The sequence below is a fragment of the Typopeltis vanoorti genome, chromosome 5 (genome assembly GCF_054136105.1).
Source record: "Typopeltis vanoorti isolate ZY-2024b chromosome 5, IOZ_Tvanoo_1.0, whole genome shotgun sequence".
Classification (NCBI taxonomy): Eukaryota; Metazoa; Arthropoda; class Arachnida; order Uropygi; family Thelyphonidae; genus Typopeltis; species Typopeltis vanoorti.
In genome coordinates this window covers 141,558,534-141,582,778 of record NC_143553.1, presented here as the reverse complement: position 1 = coordinate 141,582,778, position 24,245 = coordinate 141,558,534, and the positions used below count along the sequence as shown (strand labels likewise).

The 24,245-nt window shown below is 34.1% G+C and overlaps 1 protein-coding gene across 1 annotated transcript in view; it reads left to right on the top strand.

Moving 5' to 3' along the window:
* Positions 1-226: 226 nt before the first annotated feature.
* The window catches only part of LOC150106883 (uncharacterized), a 134,779-nt gene continuing 110,760 nt past the window's right edge, over positions 227-24,245 (top strand). Inside the window, exon 1 of the mRNA XM_090393496.1 lies at positions 227-346. The gene's annotated coding sequence lies outside the window, so the exon portion shown is untranslated. The remainder of the gene's footprint in view (positions 347-24,245) is intronic.

The following is a 24,245-nucleotide window of genomic DNA, read 5'->3' as shown; positions in this document are numbered from 1 at the left end:
CATTCAAAAATAAGCAAACTAAGCCACTATTTTGAATGAAGAGCATCTCATAGTTCATAATAAACTAAATGTATCAATTAATATTGACTTTTTATTTTTTTATTTACCGAAAGTGTTTGGTACTATATATACCTCGCATTGAGAAAGAGAAAATAATCCGCGTTTGAAACGTGCGTTTCGGCGGGAAAACGATACGACGCCATTTTGGATTCGAAAAATTGCTGGAGTTGATCAATCGTCGCTGTTGTTGTAAATTATTTTGATGTCCTATGGGCTACTTTTGGATGAAATTTACCCCACCAGCTCTCTTGACATCTTAGGTGTCCAGTGAAGATACCGGCGTGAGGTAGGTGTGGCGATATGTGCCAAATTATGACCATTTCAGTAGCGCTGTTCTATCCCAAGACGGACTGTTCTGTGCTTCTCATGACATCTATGGTCTAAAGGCGACACTACTTTCCACATCCGCTGATCTGGGCGATGTAGTAGATATTGGCTATTTCGAAAGGAATGTACAATATTATATTTAAATATTTAGTTTTGGGTGCTGACGATACGTCTTTCCTTAAGAACTTTATCTGTTATTTCAATCGTACATTTTCTTTCAACAACAAAATGTGATATATCCGTTTCAAATTACTGATCATGTGAAATGTAAATTCTGAATATGAAATTTATTTACGTGTTCGGTTATAATAACAACTGGTCAACGGGGATAAGTGTGCTGTATTACAGCCAATTTAATGAAGTGAAACAGATTACCCCAAATCGCCCAGCAATAAATGTTATTTGTAATAGCAAATTACATTTCTCTCCTGTAATGTCATGCTATCTCTAATATAGTTTCTTCTTCAATCAAAAGATGGCGCAACAAGTTATAAAATTGCACCAAAGCCTCGCATATTACTACATTGTATTATTATAAGTTGAAATTTTAAATACTTGATTCAAATGAATACTGTAATAAGTATATTATGCTGTTTATCTTTGCTAGAAGGATAAACAGTAAGATATGTACAGACTGGTTAATTTGTATCAGTATTGAATTGTAAATACTAATAGGAGTTAGTCCTTAAACGTAATGTATAGTGAAATTAATTAGTGGTACCAGTGCTAATTATATAGCACACATATATGAAATAATAATCAACAGATAGTAGATATATGTGAAGTAATGATTAAATAGCAGTATATATGAAATAATGTTAGTGGTATTGTAAATGATAGACATGGATGATTAATAATTACCACGGGCAGAAAAGTTCGAAATAAACATTTTTGTAATGAATCTACAAATGATTTAAAGAAGTACTAAATGGGCGATTGTTGAACGGCAATCATTATAAACAGGGGTGTGTGGAAGTTCCATGATAATGGTAATAATAAATATTGATATACTTACGCAAATTGCGTTTTTTTTTTTTTTAATTTAACAATTTGCTTCCTGCTATTTCATTAAATTTGTTATTATTACGACGTGCACCTATAAGGAGTATTCGCGGGAGACCCCTCTACATCATGCACTCAGCTGTCCAATTCTTAATCCTCTAACTACCATAACACAAAAATGTACTATTATATGAAGGTTTGGAATTAATTTGCAAAACTATAATAACTACATTAGATAATTTCTGCAAGTCTTCATTAATGCTTAAAGATTACTGTGATGTGTAATTATTTCTTTAGAAGTTTTTTGTTAATTTCATAAATAGTAATTAATGATATACAATCATTAATATATGAATAAATTAATGATTAAATAAATGTTAGGTTGAAAGAACAGTGATCAAAAAACCTTTTAATCTAAAATTATAATGAATTTCTTGTCAGAATTTATTTTTTCAGTGTGTACACACACATACAAATTTATAGTGAAATACTACTTATTAGTATTTCATGGTCAAAATGAGTGAAACCCTTGTTTATTAGTAGAAGTTTAGATGTTGAAAGTTTAAAACCAAGAATATAATTTCTTGTCATCTTTAACTTATAGTAGAAGTTTGCCGATTGGGAACAGTCACTTCATTCTTGTTAGCTTCTGTAGTTCTCTGTTTTCATTTGAATTTTCTTCTGAGATTCTGAATGTCAAGTGCTTTTCAAAGGAAAGGAATAATTTAGGTGTGTAATTAGATTTAGGAGAAATTTCAATTTTTCATGTAGTTTAGCAATTTTGTTTATTAACATCTGCTAGTACTGTATTCATCAACAAGCTCTTTTACTGCATTTAATTTTAATGAAATTGATATTGTCAATGTATGCTTTGATTACATTATATTTTATTATTTCTAGTTTCATATGGTATGTTTGAATAAAAAGACAAAGCTTATTCATTCATTAATGAGTAATCATTACAGTTGTAACCTGTGTGACTTGTACAAGAAAACTTTTTTAGGCACTGTTTTGTTTCTAGTATTGCTTCTAGTATAGCACTTTTCGATTTTTTTTTATTTTTTTTTTATGAATAGTTCCTACTAATACTTAAGTTGAAAGAATGAGGAGGCATTTTATACGAGTAACTATGTATTAGACAAGATTACTCTTATATTGAAAATGATTATTCATATGCTATGGGGAGAAAAAAAAACCACCCATCATGTGCCACTGATATCCCAGTAGTGTGATAAGAGTGCTTGTTAGACACTAGCATTAATCTCAAGTGAAATTATATATTCCATGCTGTCATCTAGTAATAAAAGTTTAAAATACAAAAGGAGTAAATTCCCCCCCCCCCATCTTCTATTGTAGTAGTAATAAGTAATAGTATTTAAGGGTTTAAATACACTTTAAACCCTTAAAGCAGTATTTAAAAGGTCCACAGTTATGCTGCAGCTGCTTACTCTTCCTGTATTTCATTAAACTATAATGAGGTAGAAGGTGAGAGAGGAACAACAAATGACTATCCGTGGAAGTTGTACGTAAAGGTGTGGTAAAAGAGGAGCATGAGGAATAGTTTTTTTACATGGAGAATTGCGAGTGGAATGCATTACAAGAATGTGTGATAAATGCTTGGAGTGCTAAGGATTTTAATGTTCGCTATGATAATTGTGTTGGATGAGTAAATTTCAATGAGTATAGTGACTCCATGGTAGTTAATGTGGTAATAATGGCTTCATGTGACGTTTTTTTATATTTTTTGATATTGGTTTTTTTTTTCTTTTCGTTTGGTCTTTTCCACGTGTGAACAAGCAGAATAGAGAAAAATTATGAAATTACCATATTCTGGGATAATGTGTGAAAGTGAAATAAGTACCTATTTGTATGTACTAGTTTCATTTCTTGCTAGTTATAGCTATAGTTTCTTACGTAATTAACAAGTAATCATACATACATAATAATAACAAACTCTTTCTATACCAAATGCTGTTATCACAAACTTGCCTACTATTATAAGAAATCCAAAGAAAAGTTCTGGCTGAAGCCCTATAAGTACAGTGCTGCTCTATAGAAAATTCACTATAGCAAATTGTCCAGATAGTTGACAACTTCCTGTTGTCTTTAACTATTTTCATTGACGAGAATCAGCTGTCTATGCAGTTGTAACAGTTATAATTATTAGAAGCCTTTAGTAAGGAGGTATATCTTTCCTCTTGTACTTTCTTTTAAAAACTATTTCTGAATAAAAAAAAAAAAATGGAAATAGTTTTAAGAAGATTAACTTCAGTGATTAGTCATTTCAAGGTATTTCTCATCAAATATACACATGCATTAAATTATTATTATTATTTTTTAAATATAACCCCACCCTACAAAAGATTGTAAACTGTAGTATATTAGTATACAATGGGCAGACTAATTAATTTTTTATTTTATTTATTTTTTTACGTAATTTGAAATGCAGTAAGACCACTATCTCCGTAACTAGTCTTACTAAGTGAAATTTATCTCCTTTTACAAACATGCCCATGTGATTCAAACCCACATTCTGTTGGTTGGAGAGTTGAGTGCTGTCTGCCCAATCAACTAGGCTAACAAGTGTTAAAAAATTTCAAGATAGTTTTTGCCAGTCAGTGATGAATGTCTATTAGAAATTTTTATTCCCGAACAACAAAATCTTGGAGAAAACATACTTGTATATCTTTGTCTGTCAATTAGCCTTGCTAGGATAATAAATATAGCCAGCCTATCAGAAACATTGATATTCAGCTCTTCTGTTTACCTTAATTTAAACAGAAGTAATAACTGTGATAACAAATAAATGGAAATGCATTTAATAAAATATTTACCAGTAAAATCTTCACTTGCTTAATGGATTGCAAAATGAACAAAAGTAATGTTCATCTCCAACAACTAACTTTTTCTTTCTTTTTTTTTTTTTTGTCAGCTGCCTTCTCTTTTGACTCAAATTCCTGAACTTCATCCTTACAGAATCTTCCATGGCATTCTAGGAATTTGTGCCTATATTATCATAGGCACAAATAAGTGTTTGTTTGTTTCTTCATTTTGATGTTTGCCTGCATCACTTTGCTCGAAATTGCTAGCCATAAATTATTTTCATGTTTAGTGTTGAATGCTGTAGCTACTCTTTCCTTTCCCTGATCACTGTTGCCTGAATATAACATCCTACTTGTTATGTAGCAGAATTTTGCCTGTTTTGGTCTTTATCTCAATATCACTGATTGCATCAGTGTGTAGTTCGTATGCCATCTTATTTTTTTTATTTTTATTTTTTGTCGATACTTATGTTAATAGACAGAAGCAGAAAATTCTATGAGTGGATCCTTGTTATGCCACTAGGCATCATTCAGTTAAATTCATTTCATTGTGTTTCTAGTTTAAGCTAATACAGAATACAATTTGTTCAGCTAATTTCCAAATTGCTAGCTCATCCTCATTTATTTAGAATCTAGTGGATACCTACTAATGGAGAGAGTTTATTTTTCACTTGGTTAGACTATAATAAGTTTAGTTTAATCCTTTATCCAAGTGTGAGCAAACAAAGTTTGCACCTGAAAGTATCTTCAGGACTGGGGTAGGGTAGTGCAATACCAGGCAACTCGTTGCAAAGGTGGAGAAAGCTCTCATCACTCCTATCTTAGTATCTCCCATAATATTTGCACATATCTGCAAGGAGATGTGCTTTGCATTATGGGAGATACCGAGATAGGAGTGATGAGAGCTTTCTCCACCTTTGCAACGAGTTGCCTGGTGTTGCACTACCTTACCCCAGTCCTGAAGATACTTTCAGGCACAAACTTTGTTTGCTCACACTTGGATAAAGAATTAAACTAAACTTATTATTACCTACTAATGGAGCAAACTACTGAAGGTGAAGACTGGACATTAGATTACAAGTTCCAATCGGTTCTGCATATTCCTTGAATGCCTGTGTGGAGATTTTCTTACAGTTATCTAGCTATGATCCTTAAATGACAAAAATTAAGAAAGCAAGTTTTAACTTTTGTTTATGTTGCCAGTTTATTTGTTGATAACAAAATTTAAAAAGGGCTCCCTTCAAATATCTCATAATATTAATTATTACAGATAATAGAATTAGTACAGGAATACAAGTTTCGAAATAGAACTTATCTTTTACTTCACCATTTATTATCTTCTAAAATTCTCAAACACAATGCAAAACTAAATATACAGAACAACCATTTGATCTACTGTTTTATATGTATCAAAGACCTGGCAAACATAGTCGGCCAAGACGAAATGTCATTGCACATCTGAAAATAAAATCCTTACAGAGATATGTGGATCTGTAAAGAGGACATAGAACTATACTAGATGTATATACTCCATTATTAGCTGATAAAATTAGAGCTTCCAGGCTTAGATGGCTTGGAACTGTGGAAATAATGGTCAAGCAGGCATTTAAAATGAGATAAGATAAAGGGAAGACATGATGATTCTGTGAAGAGATGACATTAAAAAAGACTGAGATGGGTGTTATGGATTGGACTAGAATAGCTTTGGACAAAAAAGAGTTGAAGAACTTGCCTGGTTCATTTAGCTAGAAGAAGAATATATCTAAATTGCATTTGTAAATTAATTTTTCTATTATATGTTCATTTTCTAGATTATATGTTCATCATATATAATCTAGAAAATCTAATCTTTATATTCACTTTGATAAAGTTATTGATATCAGAGATAGCTCTCTCAAGACAAAGAAGTGGCCCACTAGAAACGTGTTGAAATGATCACCAAACATGATAAATAATTTTAAAAATCGGAAGAACATTCAGGATCTTTCTTACAGTTTAATCACAGTTCGTTGTAAACTCTGTTGCACTTGCCAGAGGCACAACTTTATGTGAATCTCGGTGGCATTCAGATATAGTGGTAAGCACTGAATTAAGCTGACAAAAACCAGCGAACAGCAGCAGTGTGGTTGGAGTGTGTGAAGTAATAGTAATAATACCTATGCAAAGACCATGGAAGGTTATTTTGTAAACGTCTAGTACATTAGTACTGTGGATGAGCTAGGAATTTTTTCACCTTTGTTTTTATTTATTTATTTATTTTTACCTAATCTAGAAACTCTGCTTTAGAGATCAAACATGGAACTTTTTTAAGCTGCTCTAGGCCTCCAATCAGCGGGGTGGTGATCTCACACATTCTTCTCCCACTGAAGAGAATTACAAACATCCATTCCCACAGTAGGATTTGAACCTGAAGCCTGTTGATTGGAGAGTGGATACACTAACCACTTGGCCAAACAGGCCGGTAGGGCTCTTTGTGAACTGAGTTTATGGAAGTATCAATAGTCCTCAACTTAAAATTGCAGTTGGTGCCAGGAATATCCCATTGTGAAAATAATGTTCCATTAAATCCAGGGTGTATTTTTGAAAGTTAAGAAATTATTAATGCTTCAAAAATGAACATTTGTTAATTTCTTTTGCAATAGAAATATGAAAATCAAATGAAATCAGTTTTGATAATTTGTTTCATTAATTCCCTGTAATTATTCTCATATAGGAAAAGGCAAGGAATTGGTAGTCACTTCTAATATTCTCAGAATTCAAATAGAAATATGCCATACAATCACTCAACCTTTGCTTTGTGATTGAATGACATGATTAACTGGTATAGTTATGCTGCGTAGTTTACTAGTCAACCAAAGCAGATGTTTTAAGTAGTATTCCCAAGTTTATTCATTTGTGTGTTAGAATAGTTCATTGGAGATAACACTGGCACAAAAAAAATTTTTTTTAAATAGGATTTTGCACTATTTTTAATAATTTCATTGATTGCAGCAAATTTGTTTGCATTAGTTATAGTAGTAGTAGAGGTTCGGTGTAGTGGTTGAGACAGTTGTACAGTGGATGTCCTCCCGCAATGAGTCTTGGACTCCTTGAAGGTATCAGGAATAATAAGAATAATGATAATTAGTTATTTCAGTTTGTTTTTTATGATTATCCAATTCACAGTTTAATTAAGAGCATCATTAAGTGCAGCTGACTTTTTTTTTCCTTCGTTGATTGGTATTTACCAACTACATTTTTTTTTTCTTCTGTATTTAGTATATTTCCATTGCACAGTCATGAACAAGCCTGATGCAGTATTTGTTCAGTAGTTGGAAATACCTGTGTTCAAATTCCATCCAGAACATGAGGAAACTGTAAAGATTTATCAATTTTATTTCTTACCAAAAAACCAATTAAGTATGCAACCAGATGGTTGCATGATTATTTGGTTTCTCTTAGCTTTAGAACTCATTGCCAACTGCACATATTTTCCAATAAAAGCCCTAATAATATCATTCAAATGGAAGTGCTCAATACAGTGATGAATTTAGATGCAACCTCTTAAAACTGTGTGCAGCTTGTCAATCTCAGACAATTATTTATTTTTAAATAATGTTAATACTTTAGTTTTATATCTATACTGATTAGCATTCTTGGCAAATTATTTCTCTCTTGTCCTTCTTCAATATGAAGGGAGAAAAAAAATTCCATGAGCTGGAAGTCAGGACTTACAGAGAATGCTATCTCCATGAAACATCAAATCCTTTGGAGGAAGATTAAGTCCTTCACAAAAGTAATTATCTCATAGAATGCTTATACATAGAGAGTTGTGAAATCTTGCTTTCACTGTCCCAATCTGAAGAGAAATGGATTGAAATTATCCCCTTTATGGGAAATGATAATTCTCCACACATTTCATGTACTTATATATAATACTTTATCTCTTGTTTAATTTTTGTACAGTCATGAGCTTGATAATATCTTAAACCATGCCTCTCTGTATCTTATGCATGTATCTTATCATGTTTTCATAGTTCAGTCTCTCTTCTATTTATTTCATTTGAGGTCATTTGAAGATGCTCTTGATACTAGGGTTAAAATTCTATCCAAATAAAAAGAAATATGGTATAAGTATTAAATCTGTAGTGAGTAATTAAAAAAAATTTTTTCTTGAGTAAGGTATTATGCACAATGATTTTGATAGTAAAGGTTTACAAGAGGCATCTGCATTTGACTGTTTAGTAAATTATACTTGATAAGAAATTATATTATTTTAATACTTTACTCATGAGTAAATAACTTTGCACATGAAATATTTTTATTATTATTATTATATGACACCTCCAAGGAGTCCAAAGACTCATCAAGGGAGGACACCTACTCTACAACTCTCCATCTCCACCACTCAATCCACCAACTACAGTGAACTGCAGCTACCAATGGCATCTACTGTCAACCACCACTAGTATTTTCACAAACAAACACAAACATCCATTTCCACAGCGGGATTCGAACTTGCAGCCTTTTGGCTGAAGAGCGGATATGGCAACCAGGCCGGCTTCATGACTAAGCAACTTTATGCATAGAGGCTGTTGATCTTTCATCAGATTGCCTTAGTTTTCCCTTACATACAGCATACCATCTCTTTTGGATGTGTATATCCCATGCATTATGAGAAAAGTCAAGATAAGAAATTACTTACTTGGTTTAATCCTTTATCCAACTGTAAGCAAACAAAGTTTGCACCTGAAGTATTTTCAGGACTGGGGCACTCGTATATGGAAGCCGATGGCTTCACATCACTTGCCTTAGTATCCCATAATGCAAAGCACATATCCTTACATGTATGTATAATGCTATGCATTATTTGAAGAGTCACTACCCAGACTGGTTTCGACCTTCATTGAGGTCTCATCAGTGTGAGCCAGATCCAGTAATGCCGAAGTCATAATGTCTTATACGAGTAGCCAAAAGGTGTCACACCTTATTATTAAAATACTCTGGATTAGAAATAGTTGTTGGAAGTTTTTTCACTTGGTTATACTATCAATTAAAGATGCCATGAAATTATATACTTGGTTTAATTCTTTATCCAAGTGTAAGCAAACAAAGTTTGCACCTGAAGTATTTTCAGGACTGGGGCAACTCGTATATAGACATTGATGACTTCACATCACTTGCCTTAGTGAATTAACTAGACCAGTTTAGCTAACCAAATTGTATTCTTATTGACTTAAAGTAAAATATAAAATGATGGTTAACATGACAGAATTTCATGCTGGCTTGGGCATTCCCCGGTTAAACAAGGCCTCCGTTGTTTTCACCAGGGAACCAGGGCAAACAGCAAAAATTCAGCTACTGGAACAAATCTTAAAACACACCCCAACTCAACATCACCAGAGTTCAAGATCGGTACTATCAACATAAGAGGTTGGAATGGCAAAGAAATGGAGCTAGCTGAGGAATTAGATAAGTACCAGATCGACATAATAAGGGTGACTGAAACAGGAACCAAACCTTGGAGATTCAGTAGCAAGCTCTGAAGAAAACATCGATTGATTCAGCCAGAGAGGCATGTGGTGAGTTGTCTGCAAGGATAGAAAAATCAGAACTCCATGGTGGACACAGGAAGTTCAAGAGGCAAGGAAGGAAAAGAAGAAAGCATATCGAAAGTTCCTACCAAATAAATCAGCTTGTGCTCTTAGAGAATACAGAAACAAATGTAAGAAAGATAAACACTAGGTAAAACTAGCTAAACAAAAGTCATGGGAATACTTTGGTAAGAGCATAGAAAATAAATATCAAGAAGGTGGCAAGATGTTCTGGAGGTTGTTGAAGAAGCTCAGAAATGGAGAAAGAGTGCTATAAAAGGAATTTAGAGATGATAAAGGTGATATGAAAATCAGAGAAAAAAATATCCTTGAAGTATGGAGTAATTACTTCAAAAATTTGCTAAATGAAATGGGCAGTGATTGCACAATGATAATAAAACACTCGACAGGCATGCAGTCAGGAATACATATCCATACTTGAAGTAGAAAAAGCCATCAAAAGCCTCAAATGTGGAAAGGCAGCAGGAGTAGATAATATTCGACCAGAAATGTCAAGTATTATTATTATTATTACGGGCAACTCCAAGGAGTCCTGAACTCCATAGACTCATAGAGGGAGGCCCTGAACATCATGTTCATCAACTATTCAACATTCACACAGTATCTATCATACTTTGCCTTGAACTCATTCACAGTCATAGCACCCACAATAGACTGGCAGCTTATTCCACTCATTCACCACTCTAACAGTAAAAAAAACATAGCTCTAACACCCTTACTAACCACACTCTTGCCCAGCTTCCATGGATGGCCCCTAGTCCTCCCACCACTTGTTCTCAAAAATATCATCTGAATTAATCCTTAATTAGAAACCTAATTTGTTCATTAACGATAAAGAAAAGGATCTGAGAGGAACAGTTCATTTGTTTGCTGATGATGCAAAGTTGGGTAGAGCAATAGTGAGTCCACATAATGTCAAAATCCATGAAAACTGGGCAAGAGTGTGGTTAGCAAGGGTGTTCGAACTAGGTTTTTTGCTTGGAGAGTAGTGAATGAGTGGAATAAGCTGCCAGTATCTATTTTGGGCCATGACTGTGAGTGAGTTCAAAGCAAAGTGTGATTGATACTATGTGGATGCTGAATAGTTGTTCTGAACATGATGTTTAGGACCTCCCTCGATGAGTCTAAGGACTCCTTGGAGTTGCCCGTAATAATAATAATAATTGTTCCAGTTCATCCCTCCACCTTCTTCTCAGTCTTTCTCTTTCTTGTTCCATCCATTGGTCTCCACTCTGTTGTTTTTCTAGTCCATCTTCCGACATTGCTTCTGGCAATATGGCCGGCCCATCTCCACTTAGCCTGTTTAATGTATTTTACAATATCCGTGACACCTGTTCGAGATATCTTATCCAAATATTTGTCTTTCTATCCCTTAATGTTATTTTTAGCATACTTCTCTCCATGCGATGTTGTATTGTTTAGGGCTTTTGTTAAAGTCCATGTTTCTCCCCCCGTATGTTAGGAAGTATGCACTGGTCAAAAGCTTTCCTTTTTAGACTCATAGGGCTGTCACTTCTGAATATGTCTCTCATTTTCCTATAAGCCATCCATCCAAGATTAATTCTTCATTCAGTCTCTTTTCTATGGCAATCCTCAAAGGATAACAATTGCCGAATATACATATGAGGTAACTTGTTCTATTTCAACTTTGACAGTTTTTGGTTTATGTATTTATTCATCATTATTTTCATTTTTTCTCTATTTATTTTTAATCCAATTACCCTGGAGGCTTCATTTAGCTGATTTAGCCTTTCTTCCAGATCTTCAAGATTATCTGCTATTAGGACAACATCATCTGCAAATTTCAGATGATGCAGCCTTTCTCCATTTATGTTTACAAATCAAGGCTTCTAAAGACTTCCTCTAGTGCAGCTGTAAATAATTTGGGAACTATAATACTGGAAACATTTCACTGTTTTTATATAATTTAATTACAGAAGTTGCATTATTGTAAATATGTTTTAGTGTTTCACTATATGGTTTCAGTTCCCTGGGTTTCAAGATCTTTTAGTGTTGCAGATGTTTTAACTGAATCAAATGCTTTTTCGTGGTCTATATAGTCCAGACATAAGGATTTATAGCTGGGTTTCTCAAACTTTTTCTATGCCAGAACACTTCACAAATCCTGAAATTTTCACGGAACACCTTGATTATTTTATAATGTATTAATTAATAAGTAATTGGTAATTTAACTGATTTTTATTATTAATTAATAATTAATAATCAATTAATGATTAATTAAACATCAATTAGTTTAATTAATTTAATTAAAGTTTCAATAAACCATCATTAAATTGATTTGTGCTGATTTTCATTGACATATCCCATTCTGGTCACCAAAAATTTATAATACTATTATAAGTACTTACGAGTGAATGCAGACTTTTTCTCCTGTGTGCTGGTAGTTTTCACCTTGTTTTGTACATCCTGGAGATCACTTTGTAGGCTGGAGGTGGATGAATCACTATCTGTTCTGTCACAAACACCTTCAATAAGAGATTTCTTAATTAATTTCTTAATACCAAAATTAAACAAAGTCCCTTGTCTCTTATTCATATTAGAATTTAAATTCCTATTCCTATTACTTTTAAAAAAATCATGGCACTCCGGTTTCAGAACAAGCACTTACACACTGCAATACGAACTTACGAAGAAAGTATTCAGTATTACTAGATTTGAGAACCGGATACAGACTACCTTGATCTTTAATTTCAGTGGAAAAATTTTCTTTATACTTCCTTGCTGATTGGTCACTGACCAATCGGTCATAAACGGCAGTATTCTCTTTCCTGATTGTTGAAAGATTTCGATGTGTGAAAATTAACGATAATTTGTGAATATTTCCGTGTTTAAAAATATGGCGCTTGGTTACTGACATTTGCTACACAGAAGTCATTTCCTTCAGTTTTGAGAACAGAGGATATGCCACCATTGTTATAATCTGCTTGCAGACAATTTTTATGACTGGTCATAAACAGCAGTATTCCCTTTCCCAAATGTTGAAAAGTTTCTATCTGTGAAAATTAACGATATACTGATGTTATTACAGATATTATTAGGCATTCTGGGTCTGAGCTTTTCGACATGTTCACGAATATTATTCTCCTCAGAATAGTTCCACTATAAAATATTTATTCATGAAAATTGCTTAGAAAACTAAAATGACAAATTCCAGAACTTCTCGCGGAACACCTATTCACCTTCCATGGAACACAGTTTCAGAAACCCTGGTTTATAGTATTCAATTGATTTCAATGAGCTGTCTTAATGTGTGAATATGGTCCAAAGTATTGTAATTCTTACTAAATCCAGCTTGTTCACAGGATTGCATTTCCCTCAAGTTTAGATTTTATTCTATTATTTATAATTTTTGTAAAGACTTTATATGTGGTGGGGAGCGGGCTTATAGGTCTGTAGTTTTTAATTTTTTTCTTCCTTATTGCCCTTTTTGAAATTTAATATTAGAAGTGAATTGTTCCAATTTTTTGGAATTTTTTTCTATTTTAGGCATTTATTAAAGAGTTTTTAGTCAGCTGTTTGATGACAGGGCTTCCTCCCATTTTTAAGAAGTCTACCATAATTCCATCTTATCCTGGGGCCTTTCCATTCTTCATTTCCTGCAGTGCCATTTCCACTTCACCTTGTAAGATCTCAGGGCCTTTGTATTCTTCCTCACTCGAGTTATCCATAATCGATTCTTGGATGTCTCGGTCCTTGTCTTCATAGAGTTCAGTATAAAATTCCTGAATTCTTTTGATTATTGCATGTTTTATTTTTTTATAAGTTCCACATTTCCTCTTACAGCAGCTATTTCCTTTGTTCCAACTGATAATGTTCGTCTTAGGACTTTCTATTAATTAGAGTAATATTAAAGTTAAAGTATTGAATTTGGATGACTAAAGTAAAAGTGGATCTCATTTTAATTACTGAGACTGCATCTTATATGTATTCCTCAGTGATTTTGTTGGATTATCACTTAAATGGCAGAAACTGTTGCTCACAAACATATTGTGCTTTATTTTGTTGATCCAGAAGATACGAAATATATTTTGACCTATTACGTTAAATGCCGTATGATTTTTAAGGGCTTTTCTGCTGATTTCAAAAAATGTTTTGCTTTGCTTACAGAAATCTTCCCCCCCCCCCCAAAAAATGTACAAAAATAATTTCTTTCCCCAACCCACCAACTTAATCATGTGTCAGTTTATTAAATAGTACATAATTCCTAAAGAACATTTTTATACAGATTCAAAAATGTTTTTATATTTTTGTCAGTCTGATTGATCTCATAGTTAGTGTCAACAGTCATTGATTGCTATGCACCACTGTCCTGCTCATTAGAGACCTGAAGTAGTTTGAAAAAGTTTCCATGGGAAGTTAGTAGACCACTCGGTTTTCTGCCTCTCCCATTCATCTTGCTCCTGCAACTTGTTCCAGTTCATCCCTCCACCTGTGTGGTCTCTAGAGTACCATTAACCCATTCATAGTGCTAATACTAGTGTATTATAATCTTTTGCAAATGGGATTCAATTTAAACAAAAGAAAAACATGTACCTACAGAATACCTTGCACTAGGCTTCTGTAGTTATGTAACTCCCATCCACTAAAGGATAAACCTATAATACAGGGGTCGGCAGCTCGCAGGCCACATGTAGCCTAAATGTGCATTTTTTGGTGGCCCATAAAGGGTTAACCTACTTACATGGAACGTGGCCCGTATGCTGCATTATTTAAATAATACATTTTATAATATGAATAATAAATTTAAAAAAATCGCCATGCAACCGTGTGAGTCATCATTTGTGGGAATAACCAGGCAACTTCATCCGACGAAAATCGAGATTTTAGCACACTTTTTCAGTCGCATTCCCTGGTCCGTATTTTAATATAATTCAATAACATCAACTATTATTTTTAGAGGATATATATTTCTTAAAAAATAATTTCAAAAATGGATTCAAGAAAACATAAAATTGCAGATGAAGGAAGAAGGTTTAATGATGAATGGAACAGCAAGCACTTCTTTATTGAAAATGAGGATAATCCCCTTTGTCTTATTTGTCATAAAACTGTTGCTGTTATAAAAGAATATAATATCAGACGTCATTACGAGAATATCATACTTTATCTCGTAATCTCAAACTTTAAATATTTCTGTGTTTTTTAAGATTGATATAATAAAATTGACAAATTAAAAAGTTTTTTTTTTTTGACTCACTAATTTCTCTTAATTAAACACTTGCAGCCCGATTATTAAAAATAAAAGTTGAATGTGGCCCGTGAGTCTGAAAAGGTTGCCGACCCCTGCTATAATTTTTAGTGCTGTGGGCAGGCCAAGGTTTTTCATGTATATATTTCATTTATTTTTATTTTTTTTAACATAATCTGGAAATCCTACTTTACAGACCAAACATTGAAGTCTTTCAAGATACTTGAGGCCTCCAGAAGTGAGATGTTGGGCTTGCTGTGTGATGAAATTCATCTCCCACCGAAAGATATCCATAGACTTTCATTCTCTTAGTGGGATCTGAACACACAGCTTGTTTGGAGGGGTCAGACAAGGCATTGTACAAGTACTTTATTTTACCTATATATATATATATATATCCATGCATCATATGTGATCATAAAGATCTTCTGAAGTTCATTTTAAAAGCAAGTTAGCATGTTTTCCAAATGATAATGACAAAGGATGTGATAGTTTGACTTTTGGGGGAAATGAAGGTAGGAATGGACTTGCAGGAGTAAAGAGAGAACAAAATTCCAACAATGAGATGTATTGGAGGAAAGGGGGATTTGGAGTCTTATATTGGACAAAGTGGAGGCTTCAGCAATTTGAGAAATTTGGAGAAAAGTGAAAGAAAGAGGTGCAAGGAAACAGAAAGACGAGTATGAAAGAGCATGAGAGGGAGAGAAAGGAGATAGTTTGGTTATTCCATGATCAGGGTGTACTCAATGAGAGTGTGATGGAATTATGTTTATCTGTAAGAATGATTAAAGATATGCATAGTAACTGTTCAAATGCAAAGAGGGAAAGTGAAAGAGTTTTCACAGGTTTAAATGGTTTGAAAGATATGAGAGTTACTGGAAGAAGTGAAAATGAAGAGATGAGAATAAAGACAGTAAGTCTGCATTCTATGATATAAATGAATTAAGAAGAAGAACCTTGATGACAAATTAGCCAATGCTTAGGTAGATTGTGTAAGAGGGTAGATTGTGTGGGCAACTCGTATAAGGAAGCTAAGACTTCACGTCACTTGCCTTAGTATTCGATAATGCAAAGCATGGCTTAGCTTCCTTATACGAGTTGCCCTAGTCCTGAAAATACTTCGGGCACAAACTTTGTTTGCTTACACTTGGATAAAGGATTAAACCAAGTATATGATTTCTTGGTATCTTTAATGTATCATATCTTGTTTCATTTACAGTCATTCAAAGGAATTAATCCAGACATCTGGAATATCTTTTTCTTCCATTTTTGTTTTATCTTTATCATCTCTGATTCCTTTTTTGTTTGCTTAAGTCATTAAGAATATATTTTGGCCTGATAAATCTTGAACTGTCAGCCTATCCTCATTCATGCAGTATCTGGGTAGGTGATTATTAATGGGGTGCACCATGTAGGAGGATAATTGGACATTGCCAGAAGCCCTGGTTGGCTCCACATCCTTAAAAGGCTGTGTGGAGGCCTCCCAGTTATCTAGTTTTGACCCTTTAATGACTCTGTATATGCTATTTTATTATGTTATTTTTTTAATAGTCTTATGCCTTATTAATTTTTTCTCTTCTGTTAATTTATTACCCAATTGTAATTTTCCTTTTTGCATGGGATGAGAACCAAACACTCACAGCACAGACCACGATACATATCATAGACTTTAAAACATTCATTGATGAGGCATTCATCACCTCCCCTGTTGATGCATTAAACTCAACATTTGTCATACAAATTCCCCCTTTTCACTTCCTTACATGGTCATTATACGGCTTTCAAGGATGATTTTGATTTTGCAAGAATCTATCTCATAGACTCCTCTCATTAATCGTCATCATATACCTCTTTTCCTAACCAAACTTTTACATCCCCTATGTGGAAAAAAGAGTCCGGACACCAGTGCTGTTTAGACAATACTGCATTTATTGCAAAAATCAATAAGGAGTTGGCCACAATTACATTGTGCACTCTCCTTGGCACACTTTCAATGAGATGCTGGTAACAAACTACAGGTATATTTTTTCATCCTTCCTGCAAAGCAGTGGTCAATTTGGACACAGAAGTTGGATGTGTTGTTCTAACCTGAATTTGACATTCAAGTTCAACCCAAAGGGGCCCTCTGTAGGATTGAGATCAGGGCTTTGAGTTGGCCACTCCAAATTCTCTACACCCATTTCCTCAAACATGTCAAAATGGAGCATGCTTTATGCCACGGCAGCACGTTGTCGTGCTGAAACAGGAATTGTCTCTGTAAAATTGGTAAAGTGTAGGCAGTGTGACATTGTGTAGAATGTCCTGGTACTTTATGACATTCATGTTTCCATCCACAATCACCAACAGTCCGAGTCCATAACAAAAGAATAATCCCCAGACCATGACACTGCCACCACCAAATTTAACAGTTAGGATGACACATACTGGCAGATGCCGTTTACTTTGCATATGCCACATTCAGCAATGACCGTTGGATTTAAAAACAGTGTAGCATGATTCTTCACTCCATACCACTCATTTCCACTGGTCTAGGGTCTGTTGATGATGTTCTTTGCACCAATGAGTCACTTACTCACATTCTTAAGAGTTATTAATACAAGCTGCAGCTTGTATGCTGCAACTCAACCTGGAAATTTAACTTATGCAGTTCCTTACAAACAGTCTTCTTGCAAACATTCCCCCCTGTTGATTCCTGCAATCCCTTGGTGATGATTTGTGCAGAGGAATGACAGCACTCACAGATGACACGTTTCAGAGCTCTCTTGTCCCTTTCCATCAATGTTCAATATAATAATGTATTGAGCAGTTGACTGTGGATGTTACAATCCCACGCATGGACAGATTGCTGATATTGCACCCTATAATAACACCTTGTCGGAAGTCAGTAAGTTTAACATGCATGGGCATGTCTCATTAGTAGATGATATACACTGCTGTACAATGTCTGAGGAGCTCACCCGTAGTTTTAAAGGAATTCTGGCACACGTGCTCTATTGCAGTGTTCCATTTTTGTTGTGGAATTGGGTGTCTGGACAGCTTTTTTTATAGGGTAATTTTTCATTGTGTTTCCTGAAATTCAACTCCCTATCTACCAGCATCCCTTAAATCTCTTGTCTCTTCCACCTCCATTTGGAGTGAAGTGCCTTCATTTCAGTACAATGACTTGTTCCATCTCTCTCCAAAATGCCTGCCTGTATGCTTAGTAATATTGAACTGTTATCCCCATTTGTCTTTCCCAAGTATTGCTCTTTCCAATTTGGCATCAGTAAACAAGGTCTCCTCTCAGACCTCGAGTTATATCATCGATGTGTAAATTAGACATTGCAGTATCACAGATTTCTGTGATACCAGAGTGAATTATCTTCATTTGAGATATTTCTCACTCTGCATAGCTCATCAACTCCTATTAGCCAACCATCCAATTTTGTAACTTGACTGCTAAATGACTATCCATTTCCCTCAATTTAAACAGTAGTTCGTCATGTGGTATTCTTACAAGTGCCTTTTCAAAATCTAGAAGAATTATCCTATTAGCATCTCCTCTGTCCAATAGACACTTGATTACCTTCTTATAAAACGTAACCAGGTTATTGAAGCAAGATGATCCCTTAATATACCTATGCTGCTCTCTATTCTCATCCATCCAAGTTCACCTTCTAACATCTTCACCACTATACTTGATATATAAACTGCCTATAGTTAGCCACCACTGACTTAGTTCTTCCTTATACATTAGCACTATTTTCCTCTTTTTTTCACTCTTCTGGGACGGTTCCTGTTGCCAGGAATAAGTCAACAATCATTTCAAGGGTACTCAGCCCCGTTGTGCATTCCTTTGATGTATGGCGATATCCACAGTCCCACAGCCTTATTAACATCAACCTTGCTTAAAATTTGAAACATTTCACATTCTTTAACTGTCAGCATTTCTCCTTTCTCACTGTTAATCATTCCTATTTCCTGCAGCTCATGCATCATTCCTTCATCCCCACTCTTTTTATCTCCCTAACCTTAAAAAGGGTTAAGTGAAATGTATTCATCTGGTAAAATGTACTAGATATCCTTGTTTTCCATCATACTCTGTCATGTTTTCTATCATATCAAAAGCTTTCTCGTGTTTTTTTTTTTTTTTCTGTAAAGGCTAGATGTGTTTCCAAATTAAATTATTATTATTATTATGGGCAACTCCAGGAAGTCCTTAGACTCATCGAGGCAGGCCCCAAATCATGTTCATCACAACTATTCGACATTCATACAGTATCTATCATACCTCGCCTTAAACTCATTCACTGCATCCACCACAGACTCTGACAGCCCATTCCACTTATTCACCACTCTAAAAGTAAAGAACCCAGATCTAACCCTTACTAACCACACTTTTGCCAGCTTCCATGGATGTCCCCTAGTCCTCCCACAACCAGCCCTGTTCTCAAAAATATCTTCTGAATTAATTTTATAGAAACCCTTCAGTAATTTGAATGTCTCAATCATATCTCCCCTCCTCTGCCTATCAACCAATTTTTGCAACCCACAAATCCTCAACCTGTTCTCATAAGATTCATTCCACAGACCTGCTATCATCTTGGTCACTCGCCTCTGGATCCTCTCCACTTCCTCCCCATCAAGAAGAAACCTAGGTGACCAAATTATTGTTTTCAATAATTTGTTTTTAGACAGTTTCTATATGTACTCTTCTTTGTTCTTCTGATAATGAAGTATTCTGTGAAGTAAAATTCTGAATAATGACTGAGAAATATCTGCAATATTTCTGAGTCTTTATTAGAATTTTAGTGTACATTTTATAGCCTGTATTTCATAGGTCTGTTCCTCTGTAATTTCCAGCCATTTCTTTCTTAAATATAGATACTCCTTAACTTTTCTTACATTTTGTAACTTCACATTTCTTCCTTCAGTTATTTATTAACTTCAGGAATCATTGATATATGTATTGTTCATACCTTTTGCTATGTAATATTTTTTTATTTCTTTTGATACCTGGATCTTCTTTTGTTTTTTCCAACCTAATTGGTTCTTTATTTATACTGATTTCTTCACTATTAACAAAATGGGGTATACCTACTAGTGGTGAGCTATAAGGGTCTCGCGGGGGCTCTCCCAAGCCCTTTGTTAATTTTTTCTCAAATTTGCGAGCCCTTGTTCTTGTTTATTTTTTTAATTTTTTCAAAAAAACCCCCAAAAAACCATACTTTTTTGAAATATATTAAGTAACAAACTCATACGGTAACCTAACAAAGTGATTTTATTAAATAAAATATTATAGTTACTACCATTTTACAAATAAGAATTCACTTTTTTGGTAATTGCATATAAATAAATAGGAGTATAAAATAATGCCCCTTGATTGGTACCATTGATTATCACTTGAAGTAAAAAAACAAAAGAGAAATATAACATACTTCAGTATTATTGTGTTTAGATAATGTTTATTTATTATTTATAGATTGTTTGTCATAAAAACTTCTATCGCAAACAAAAGAAACTTATTTTGTTTATAAAAAATGGGCACTATTTCATATGTGCAATTATAAAATATTTTATTCTTATTATATTTTGATAGTCAAAAAATGTTTTTCTTATGTAAGATAAATTAACACAGATGATTGTGTCCAAATATTTCATGTTTAGAGCATGAAATATTTCTTTAAAAATGATAGCCTTTACAGGTTGATTGTCCCCTCATACTTTTTGATTGGGTGGTATTTTGTACACAAGCTGTATTAATAAAAGTTTCTGTTTGAAATACAACTTTTTATTGCTCGACGATGCGAGCCCTTTGTTAAGATTTCCATAGCTCACCACTGGTTATACCATAAATTCCTGTAATGTTCTGTCCATTGTTTTTCTCATTTGATTTGTGCTGTATCTCTTCCTTCATTATTCAGTTTTCCTTAATATCTTGTAAGATATTTGTCTTTTATGTTATCGTCTTTTTATTAATAAATCCATCCTAAGAAAATTGGAACTTCCCTTGCTGTGTTTTTTTTTTTTTTTTAGCTATATTTCTTCTTCTGTTTCCTTTGCTATTGAAGGAACAATCTGTGAATTGTTTTTCTTTTATAGGCTTTTCTATATCTTTGCTCCAACTTTAAAAAAATGTTCGTTTTTGAATATTTTTTCTTTGCCAGTACTTTGGGGACTGCCTTATATAAATTATCTTTAATTATTAAAGCTTTCTATTTTCCCCCCTATATAGCTTCATTTATTTTGACTTCTTTGAAGTATATTGTTAATTTTGATTGATAGAATATTCTGATAGTTTCATCATGTAATAGAGGAAAGTATTATTAGTATATTAAAAATGGAGAAAATATTTTTGCTTCATTTTGCTAGTAGTTTATTTTTAAATTATTGAGAATTCTAAAATCCAATAATTTATTATTTATGCATATTTCTCCATATTTACCTGTATCATTTATGATTGGGTTTATTTCCTACTATAATATCATCCTAATCAGCCATTGTTGAACCACTGCTGGATAAAGGCCTTTCCAAGATTACTCCAAAACTGTCTGCCCATGGCTTTCCTTTCCCATGTCACTCCTGCAAATCTAATGATATCATCACTCCACTGTGATTTAGGTCAGCATCATGGTCGTTTTTCCTCTCGTGGAATCCAATCCAGTACTTCTTTTGTCCGTCGTTGATCTTGTCTTCGAGCAATATGCCACTTCAGATGTTTCACTCTTCCTATGATGTCAGAGACTTTGGTTTGATTTCTTATCAACATATTCCTTTTGTGATACCAAACATACTTCTTTCCATACTAAATTGTGTTGTTCTTAATTTTTGAATTTCCTTTGCATTTAATGTCCATGTTTCACACCCATATGTCAATATAGAAAGAATACATTGGTTAAAAACTTTTCTTTTCAGGCATAATGGTAGTTGGCTTTTGAATATTGAATGTAATTTTCCAAATGCTTTCCACCCAAGCATCGTGTGTCTTTTAATTTTGTTCCATTGATATCTGTTGTCCTACGTATATCTAATGATCTACTTGTTTAATTTCACCATTATATTTTTATTATTTTGGACATAGCTATTGAACATAACTTGGGTCTTCTTTAGGTTTACCTTTAGTCCAGCTGTTTTGCTAGCAATTTGCAGTTGTTGGATACAAGTCTGTAATTCCTGCACAGTTGAAGTAAAGATAACTATGTCATATGCAAAGCGTAAATGGCTTAAATATCTTCCATTTATCTTCAGACCTTTCCTTTTCCAATCAAGAAGTTTGAATATTTCTTCTAGGCATGCTGTGAAAAATTTCGGAGATATTGTGTCACCCTGTTGTCTTATACCTCTCTGTATTTCCACAGTAGAGATGTTTCCATTGAAATGAATTACTGCTGTGGCATTGGTGTATTCTGATTTGATGGTTGTGACGTATGGCTCCTCCACTTGTTGGTTTCGTAATGCTTTAAGTATTGCACAAGTTTTTACTGAATGCTAAAAACGACATTACTTCTGGGATGACCTGATACCTCTGGAGAAACATGCAGTATGAAGTAATGAAATTCTTAGATATTGCCATTAGAATTCTTAGAATTGCAAATACAACTCAGAGGGATAATTGTGATGTTGAAATGAACATTGACATGTAAGGATATGAAATATCCTTACATTTTTCATTATTTTGCTTCTTTACCTTTGGTTAAAGCAGATTTCATCTGTTGAGTTTCAAAGGGATAAAGAAAGGTTGCAAAGAGGAGTTAATGATATTGGTATTATGGAATGTAGATTATGAGGATAGATTGAGAGTATGTGGATTGCTAGCACTAGTAGACAGGAGAAAGATTGGGTGATAGAGGTCTATAAACTTTTGAGAGAGCATTATAGAATATCGGTCAATGAAAACTTTCATTATATGGAAGAGGAGAGGACAAAGGAACATCTATGGAAGTTAAGTTTGTGTGCTGTTAAGAAAGAGGTGAGAGCTAGATTTTTCTCTCTGACTGAACCACAAGTGAATGGAACAGTTTGCCTGTTGAAATAATGAGTGCATCTAGTGTGAATGAAGAGAATGTATGACAACTGGTATGACCTCCCTCAGTGAGTCCTGGATTCCATGGAGGTCTAATAATAATAATAAAAGTTCTTATAAAGGATCTTTTAACACCTCTTAAAGTAATTCCAACAAGATGTTTTACATTGTTTGTTTAGTCTCCTTAAGAAGTGTTGGCTTCTGACAGCAAATATTTTTGGCCTCTGCTCCAAGTCATTCATAGACTTCCAATTCTTCAATATTGTCATCTGTTGATTTATTATGCACAGTAGCATATACAGAAATTTCCCCAAATGATCTGACTGTTCTTTCTGTACCATATTGGTTGGCAAATACGATTTCAATACCTTCTGTAAAAGTGCAGTTTTTCAGAACAGATTGTTGTCTCTTTCACCATGACATTGCATCATATCATATTTTAGGTATTATTGCAAATGGGTTGAAGAAAATGTGGATCAACTTAACTGACCTGCCTACAGTCTTGATCTCAACCCCATTAAACACCTTTGGGATGAACTATAGTAGTGGCATGTTTGAGACAGACAAGTATACAATACAAGACAATTGTATTGTGCAACCCATTTGCTATATTATGCGATTCTTGTAATCCTCTGTTGTCTTGCATCATTGTATCAAGTTAACTCTGGCCACGATACTTTTATTGACTTTTTTTTATTATTATTATTATTATTACGGGCAGCTCCAAGAAGTCCTTAAACTCATCGAGGGAGGCCCAACATCATGTCAAGAACAACTATTCAACATTCACACAGTATCTATCATACTTCATCTTGAACTCATTTACAGTCATGGTATCCACAACAGACTCTGGCAGCTTATTCCACACATTTACCACTCTCCAAGTAAAAAACCTAGCTCTAGCACCCTTGCTAACCACACTCTTACCAAGCTTCCATGGATGGTCCCTAGTCCTCCCACTACCAGTCCTATTCTCAAAAATATCTTCTGAATTAATCTTATAGAAACCTTCAGTAATTTGACTGTCTCAATCACACACCCTTTTTCTGCCTATCAACCAATTTCTGCAGCCCACAAATCTTTAACCTTTTCTCATAAGGTTCATTCCATAGTCCTGCTATTATCTTGGTCACTTGTCTCTGGATCCTCTCCACCTCCTCCCCATCAAGAAGAAATCCTAGCACCCATATCTGGGCACAGTAGTCTAGATGGGGTCTTATCAAGGCTCA